At 43.7% G+C, this 8,897-nt stretch overlaps 1 pseudogene; it reads right to left on the bottom strand.

Annotated features, from left to right (window-relative positions):
• Nucleotides 1–1,141: 1,141 nt before the first annotated feature.
• Nucleotides 1,142–8,144, bottom strand: LOC121101953 (annotated as a pseudogene).
• Nucleotides 8,145–8,897: the final 753 nt, after the last annotated feature.

Below are 8,897 nucleotides of genomic sequence, written 5' to 3'. Positions count from 1 at the left end.
TTTGACATAACACACACAGTCACACACACAGACACACATATATGTCATATCATTTTGTGATTGGGATGTATTCGTTTTTTTCTCTTTTCACTTAACATATTTTGAGCATTTTTTCACACCATTAAAAATTCCTAAAAACATCATTTTTCAAAAGGTTCAAAATAATAGATTTTTCAATCATTAATATTGTATAGAAATTTCTGTTTTTAATTATTTCATATTTTTCTGTTCATCTCCAATTTTGCATATGGATTGATCAAAATGCATGAAGTTTTTAAAGAAAAGCTTAGTAAACTTATTCAAAGGAAGCTTGAATAATACAGAACTGAAAATATTAGAAATCTAGATACAAGAAAAATTGAGTATAAATTAACCGACATCATAGACATTTCCAGCATCATCATCATACAAATATATTCACTTTTTTCTTTTTTATAGGGACAACACATACATACATGACATCGAAATTCTTGCAAAACATAACAAAACAGACAGTAAAAATACTCTCAACTCTTAAAAATTGTATGAACTAAGTTTCAACAACAACCTTCGACCTAAATATAAACCCCTGGTTTAATTTCATGATTATCATGCCAGAGGCATGGATGGTTTTAATTTTTTAAAACCAATATTGGTATCATAACACATTGGCTTACTAATAACGAAGGCGTTTTGCATTCACAGTATCCGTGTGGACAAAAAAAAATTTAATATTATTTGCTATGACATTTTTTAAACTTTCAAAGTCTTCTCAACATGAGAAAATCTCTGCACACATTCCAGGGCCTTCTTCTGAAGCACAATGTTGATGACTGGTCTTTGTGGTTCCTAGTAACACGTCCTGTCGTCTTTTTCACACAGTATTAATTATATTCTTATGCAGGACACAGTATTGTATCAGTAGTTCTTCAACAATGTTACTGAATAACCACATGAATCAATCTCAAATGCTGCAAATGTAACAATCCTCATGGAATCTGAAGTTATTTCTTTTGGATATTCTTCTTACTTCAATGTGAAATAGATTGTTTTGTTAAGGTTTCATTAGTGGTTTCTTGATGTGGCTTTTTTACAAGAGAAAAAATGGTTTTGATTTCTTTCATAGATCAAAATTTTCAGTTGAGACGTGTTTCTGGAAGTCTCATAGTCCAAGCATGTTTCGAATAACCAAGATGAAGTCTCTAAATGCAGGTATCCTAAGTAAGCATTTTGCATCCTTAGCTACACTACCAGGATCTTGACCAAAAGTAAAATGATTTTCTTGTTCCCACAATCTACTTAATTCTTGTTTTAAAATCTGAATATTTCTATTTATAATTTCTGTTTTGGATGATTATTCTGACCACCACCTTTATGATGTTTGAAGCCCTGTTAAACCAATTATCACATATTTTTCTAATTTGCTTCTAAGTAGTGACTTTACTAGAAGCAACAAGTCCACCCAGTAGTCCAGTGAGATGTATTTTCCTTCCCAAAAGTTCTTGGTGAGCACAGGAAGGCTCCTATCATCACCAAATAAGCTACAAGTTCACCTGTACTTCTCATTCTTTGGAAAGTTAAAGCTACATTCAGTCTCAAATTCCTGCTAAGCTAAATTTGTGCCATTGTCTCACTGTTCTGAGAAACCTCAGGGGAAAACACCCGCTATATTTTGATGATGGGCTTCCTGTCCCTGAAGAATCCCTGGAATTAACGAATTCTATTGAATTCTCATGTGGTAATAGTTCAGGCAGGTGGCCGACACAAGCCAATTCCCTTTCTCTGCCTTGTCACAGCCCCCACTTCTAGGAGACTATTTTCTGTGACAAAGATTTGGACAAGGATGAACTTTTATTTTTCTGCCATAGATCACCTTATGTAGTTTATCTGGCATTGTGTAGCTTGTCCTAACTGTTCTATTTATGTAAGCAGCCAACTATTGGAGATCTCTTAACTTGTTCAAAAGGTTCAAAATAATAGATTTTTCAATCATTAATATTGTATAGAAATTTCTGTTTTTAATTATTTCATATTTTTCTGTTCATCTCCAATTTTGCAGATGGATTGATCAAAATGCATGAAGTTTTTAAAGAAAAGCTTAGTTCTTACTAGAGAGATTAGACATTGTTTTTTGGTTTTGTTGTTGTTGGGTTTTTTTTTTGCAACATCAATAGAGTGATCCTCAGTATTACTACAAAAGTTCCATTTTTTAACATTATGGGCTCAGATGCCGTAATTTCTTTTTTTTAAATAAATTTTTATTATGTTATGTTAGTCACCATACGGTACATCCTTAGTTTTTGATGTAGTGTTCCATGATTCATTATTTGCGTATAACACCCAGTGATCCATGCAATATGTGCCCTCCTTAATACCCATCACCGGCCTATCCCAATCCCCCACTCCGCTCCCCTCTGAAGCCCTCAGTTTGTTTCCCAGAGTCCATAGTCTCTTGTGGTTCATTCCCCCTTCTGTTTACCTCCCCCCTTCATTCTTCCCTTCCTTCTCCTACCGATCTTCCTGCTATTTCTTATGTTCCGTAAATGAGTGAAACCATATGATAATTGTCTTTCTCTGCTTGACTTATTTCACTTAGCATAATCTCCTCCAGTCCATCCATGTTGCTGCAAATGTTGGGTAATCGTTCTTTCTGATGGCTGAGTAATATTCCATTGTATATATGGACCACATCTTCTTAATCCAGTCATCTGTTGAAGGGCATATCAGCTCCTTCCACAATTCAACTATTGTGGACAATGCTGCTATGAACACTGGGGTGCATATGGCCCTTCTCTTCACTACGTCTGTATCTTTGCGGTAAATACCCAGTAGTGCAATTGCTGGACCATAGGGTAGCTCTATTTTTAACTTTTTAAGGGACCTGCACACTGTTTTCCAGAGTGGCTGTACCAACTTGCATTCCCACCAACAATGTAGGAGGGATCCCCTTTCTCCACATCCTCTCCCACATTTGTTGTTTCCTGCCTTGTCAATTTTTGCCTTTCTAACTGGCATAAGGTGGTATTTCAGTGTGGTTTTGATTTGAATTTCCCTGATGGCTAATGATTTTGAACATTTTTTCATGTGTCCGTTAGCCATTTGCATGTCTTCATTGGAAAAGTGTCTGTTCATATCTTCTGCCCATTTTTTGATTTATTTGTTTCTTGTGTATTGAGTTTGAGAAGTTCTTTGTAGATCTTGGATACCAGTCTTTTATCTGTAGTGTCATTTGCAAATATCTTCTCCCATTCCATGGGCTGCCTCTTAGTTTTTTTGACTGTTTCCTTGGCTGTGCAGAAGCTTTTTATCTTGATGAAGTCCCACAAGTTCATTTTTTCTTTTGTTTCTCTTGCCTTTGGAGATGTGTCATGAAAAAAGTTGCTGTGGCCGATATCAAAGAGGTTGCAGCCTATGTTCTCCTCTATGATTTTGATGGATTCCTGTCTCACATCAAGGTCTTTCATCCATTTGGAATTTATCTTTGAGAGAGTGGTCAAGTTTCATTCGTTTGCATAGATGCCATAATTTCTTAAATACCGGCTCCTCAACCCAGCCCTGGAGATGATGAACGGCATGCAACAGCCTAAAGCAACCCTTTCCTCTGGGCCAGGTCCCACTGCACCGGCAGTGAGCAGCAGGCAGGGACAGCCTTGTGCTCACTGGCATCCTGGGCTGGCCCCTGCCCTTCTCAGGTCATAAACATCTGGTGGAAGAGCTAAAGCAGATGAATTTTGCAAGGAAATACTGCCCATTCCCTGCCCATAAAAGTTGCACCAACTTAGCCTTTTATCAGCAGGGGCTGAAAGGACAGTTAGGAGAACCTTTGTACCTTCCCCATGCCTCTTACTCTTATTTGCTGTTTTAGCGATTAAGGTAAAACCCGTAAAAGACAGGAAGGTCTATAAAAGATGTCAGAGAACCACAAAGGGGATGTTAAGAAGTTGGTCTGAGTTCCCAGGCTGTGGAAAGTGACAGCAGGGAATCGATAAGTTAAAAGCTTTTAAAAGGCGCCCAGGGATAGAAGAAAGGTAGATGGGGGATGGGCATGAATGGAGGTTTTCAGTCCTGAGCTACTCGGAAGGCTCCCGTGGCAGGGCGGCAGCTCGACTTCCCTTGCCCTGATGTCTGAGGACATCCTGGGCACTCAGCAGGGCTCACTCTCGTGGGACTGGGGGAGAATCTTAACGTGGATTTAAAAGTGGCTGCCCTCAAGTTGAAGGCCCAGGGGACAGCAGAATACTGGGGCCTAGTCAGCTGCAGGCATAATCAGGAGCAAGTGTCAGCTGGCAGAGACCTATATGCCTTCAGATAACCAGCTCTCAACAACCTTGGGCTCCTTCTCAATGAAGAATAGAAAGAAAAGGATCATCCGGGCTTTATGGACCTTGGAACCTCGTCAACTTTCCATCAAGCCATCGAAAGCTTTTCTTAGCCCGCATTTAATGCCTAGCCCTTAGGCTGGGCCCTGCAGGGTTACAGAGGAGGTGCAAACTATATCTGCTGATGAGGGGCCTGTGGGCTTGGAGGGGAGGCCAAACCAGTTGGCCCAAGAAAGCACCATGATCCACACAAGACTGGGGAATGTCAGACTGTGCCCCGGGTGCGAGCGAGATGGTGCAGTGGAGCCCTGAGAACAGGAGACGGATGGACAGGACACGGGCTTCAGCGGGGACGCGAGGCTCGAGGATCGGAGATCCCAGGGTGGCCACTCCACGTCCTTGCTTCTGTGAGATGTGAAGAGCTGACCCTTCTGAGAGGAAGGAAAGCATCATCTGCCGCTTTCTGGGCCCCTGCTCCTCCCAGCAGCCACCGGGTCCACATGTCAATGCTCAAGGCCTACTGGTGAGGGGAAAGGGCAGAAAGGAGAAAAGAGGGGTGACCAGGGGACAAACGCAGCTCCAGCTCCAGCTCCTTCAACCAGGCCAACTTTTGCAGCTAGCTCTCTAGCTGCAAAAGTGGGTCTTCAGGTTCACTTGCCCCTGGCAGGGAGGGACTGGGGACGCATCCAAGTACGTCTCCTGAGAGTCCCTAGGATCAGACAAAAACCCAAAACCCAGCTCTGCTGCAAGGGTCTGTCAACATCCTCATAATTGGATACGTGAAGTGCTGACATATTTACCCTGCTTAATCACCGCCCCACCCCACGGAGGAAAACTGATTTCAGGCACTTGAGGACAGAGAAATAGCAGTGACCTTTCTGCAAGACTGATGATAACTCGCTCCTTATAAGGAGCAGACAAGAGCCCCACGCTCATGGTTCAGGAATGTGTGTCTCTGTGTGTGTTCTTTCTAACGTTACCTGGCAATGGGCCTCCACACCTGAGCCCAGCATTTCCAGGACAGCAGAATGGAGTGGGCTTCCCTTCTCCCTAAGCCAAGAGAGTATTGATTGCTGCAGATAATCCTAACCATAAAGTTTCCCAAATAGTACTGTAATTGGATTAAATTTGACCAATGGGCTGTTAAAAGGAAAAAAAGAATGTTTTCTATTATTTGAGAAACAAACTACCAGTTGTTAAAAGGAAAAAAAGAATGTTTTCTATTATTTGAGAAGCAAACTAACAGCTATATAAACTCCTGCCTTACAGTGGATGATTATATAACTGCTAATAAAAACAATAAGGGTCAAAATTCAGTGGTCCGAAGCCGACATCCCTCCAGGAGCTAGTAGCAATAGGCCTCAGTAGTTGTAGCTGTACATGACTTACAGGGCCTCCCTGCCTCAGACACTGAACTTGTGATCTCTTCATTCCTCCAGTGACCCAGTAACTACGCCCATTTTACAGATAAAGCGATTGAAGTTCAAGGAGAGGTTAAGTCACTTGCCTGAGTTCACCCGGCTAGCAAGTGGAAACAGAGATCTGAACCCAAGTATTTCTGACTTGAAAGCCAGCGGTGTTCTTTCCGTGGGTGCCGCAAACCCCTGCATGACTTTTCTACTGCCCACGGATGAGCAGGGTCCCTCTGGGCTGTGCGGGGTGAAAAATAGGGATGGCCACTCTCACTTGTCCTGTTCCTCATGAGGACTTCCAGACTTTCAAGAATAAAAGAATGTTGTGCTTCTTCCGAAACTGTTTTCCCTTTCAATCTTGGGTTCCTCGGAAACACATGGAACCAGAAAGACGAATCCCTGAGTGCTCTCTGTGCTCAGCATTGGAGGAGCCCAGCCGGCAGGGCAGCCTGAGGTCTTCTGGTAAAATGCTTCCTGGCTGACCTGCCCTGTCCCGATCCTCTGGCCGCCACCACCACCCAGCCAGGCTGCATGCCTCTAGCTCCTGGAGCTCGTCGGCTGGGCCAGACATACCCCCATATTCCGTGCGCCTGCCCAGACATTCTGACACCTCGACTCATTCTTCATTCAAACACATATTCATTATTCATGCAAACAAATATTTTGTACTCATTATATGTGCCAGGCACAGTCCTAAAGCCTTGGACGATAAGACAGACATGGTCACTGCCTCTAGGTGCTGACATTCAGGAATGTGGAATAAATAACCAACTAGTTAATTGCTTGACTACAACGATAAATGTCCCGCAAGGATTACTAAGTTGTTAGGAGAGTGCAGAATTGGGGGCAGGGATGGAGGTCCAGAGAGGACTGAGGGATCAGGGAAAGTTTCCCCAGGAAGAAGACAAGGTGGCTGGGTGCACAGAAAGAGGGGTCAGTGGTACAGTGTGAGGCCAGAGGGGTAAGCAAGGTCTGGTCTTGAGGGCCCTTCATAGATCTGGACTCTATCTTTGAAACTATGAGACTCCTTTGTAGGGTTTAGGTGGTGACTGATATGTGTGTATAAATCAGGGAGGAAAAGAATGATGTGTGCGCCAACAATTTCTCGATCACACTGAGAATTCACAACGGCCTTTTGGCTTTTGGTCCTTCTGAAACAGTAAATCTGCAGTAACTTAAAGGCTATCACTTGGGGGGGGGGTCCTAGTAAATGTTTGTTCTTGACAATGGTGATTTTAGCTCAGAAGTGGAAGTATTCCCCCACCCCTGCCAGCAGTCTGAATCTGGAATGGTCTTCCCACATAGCCACACTCAGAAGTAGGCCCCTTGAGGCCCATTCAGAGAGGTGGATTTGGGGGCAGAGGGCAGGGGGACAGGTACGGCAGAGAGTGGAGTGGTGCTGGGGCCTGGCCCCTTTGTCAGGATTGTCTTTCCCCGGGGCCCTGGGAAAACATCGAGGGACCTCCAAACAGCATTCTCAGAGTCTGACCTGACATGTCTCCGCTGAAGACTGAGGCTTTTGGTTCTTGAGCCTTTTCTATGGCAACAATGAAGGCCTTGCCCCAGAGGACCCGCTGAATTCTCCTCTCTCCCTACCCTCCCGGGACCTAAATGCCTAGAGGGAGGCACGCCATTCCCGACTGACTCCCTCGGAGGAATGTTTATGGTGGAAACTCAGAGCGAGCTGGGGCCTGGGGAGGGCATGGAAAGGAAGAGTTGGGATGTCAAGAAGGACTTTTTGATCAGTCCCATGGTGGGAGGGCAGCAAGGCCAAAAAACCTCTTACGACTGCAGCACGACCCCACCAAGTGACAGTTTTGCCTTTGAAAGCCCGATTGTCCAGAACTGAGGAGGATGGAGCACACAGACACACACTCCCTACGCTTCTTATTTAAGGGAATGTTAACCTTTCTTTAAAGTGTTCTTCTTAAAATTATATTGGGAGACCACATTTTTTTTAACTGTGAGAATATGTCTCCACATCTCAATAAAATGATTAAAGTAAAAAAAAAAACCTTTCCTCTAAACATGACTAAATTTAGTGTCAGTGACCAAAACACATGCCAACTTGCAACATTAGCAGCCTCGCTGCAAGGCCAGTTCTGCCAAGCCCTTTTCCTAGTATTTTGTACGTTACCACACATCTGAAAATTTTCCATGGCACTTGTCCCCTCCAGAAAAGTGCTGGGAGTGAGTTCCCAGGCAGTGCTGCTCACATGAGCGCATGGGCAGCGTGCAGTGCTGCTATCACGCGATGAAAAGAATGTGAGAGAAAAGAGATAAGGTCTGAAATGGAAAAAAAAAGAAAAAGGTGGGAATTTCTAAACCAAATGTCAGTTCTGCATTGCAGCCATCATGAATGGATAACCAATTAGCAAAAGGCCAAATATACGTGTGTGGCATTGTCCCGGGCAGTGGCCAGATCCAACAGCATCGCGTCTGCAGATGGCCTCCAGCTCTGTGGCTTCCAAGACAAGCCATTGTACAGTCTTTGCCCAGTGCCGGGGCTCTGGTCCCAGCAGAGGAGGAAATGTCTCCTTGCTTTCCAGCTTGAGATAGTGGCTTGTGCCTTGGCTGGGGTGTCAGGAAACTGTTCCAGAAGCAGCCAGCTCTGCTTGTTATCAGCTGTGGGCTTTGGCCCGGTCTTCTATCCCAGTGGGGTCTTTACTTCTGTATCTCTAAAATGATGGCAACAACTCAACACCGTTTGACTGAGGACCGACTGTGTGTCAGGCTAAAATGCGTATGACTTAGGATACTGCCATCCCTTCCATGATAGTGAAGTCGTGGGTGGAGATATTGAGTAAGCACCACGTGTGAGGTGACTCTGAACATTAGAGCATCCCCATTTACCCAGTGAGTGTTTAAGAGAGGATTTTGTTGCTATGAATATAAAAATGTGTCAGGATAGACATGAAAGAGACAAACTGCATGTAATAGTTAATATATTTTAATTACTTGCACATACTTAAAATCACATATGCTATTTGTTAATTTATAAACACTGATTAATATGTTAATAGTTTAAGTGGGGTGCCCGGGTGGCTCAGTCAGTTAAGCGTCTGCCTTTGGCTCAGGTCATGACCTCAGGTTCCTGGGATCGAGCCCTATGTTGGGCTTCCTGCTCAGCAGAGTCTGCTTCCCCCTCTGCCCCTCCCTTGCTCTTTAAAAAAAACTCCCTTTTTTT

Source organism: Ursus maritimus, unplaced genomic scaffold, assembly GCF_017311325.1.
Source record: "Ursus maritimus isolate PB19 unplaced genomic scaffold, ASM1731132v1 scaffold_12, whole genome shotgun sequence".
NCBI lineage: Eukaryota > Metazoa > Chordata > Mammalia > Carnivora > Ursidae > Ursus > Ursus maritimus.
Note: the sequence above shows the minus strand (reverse complement) of the source record. Positions and strands in the feature narration are given on the sequence as shown.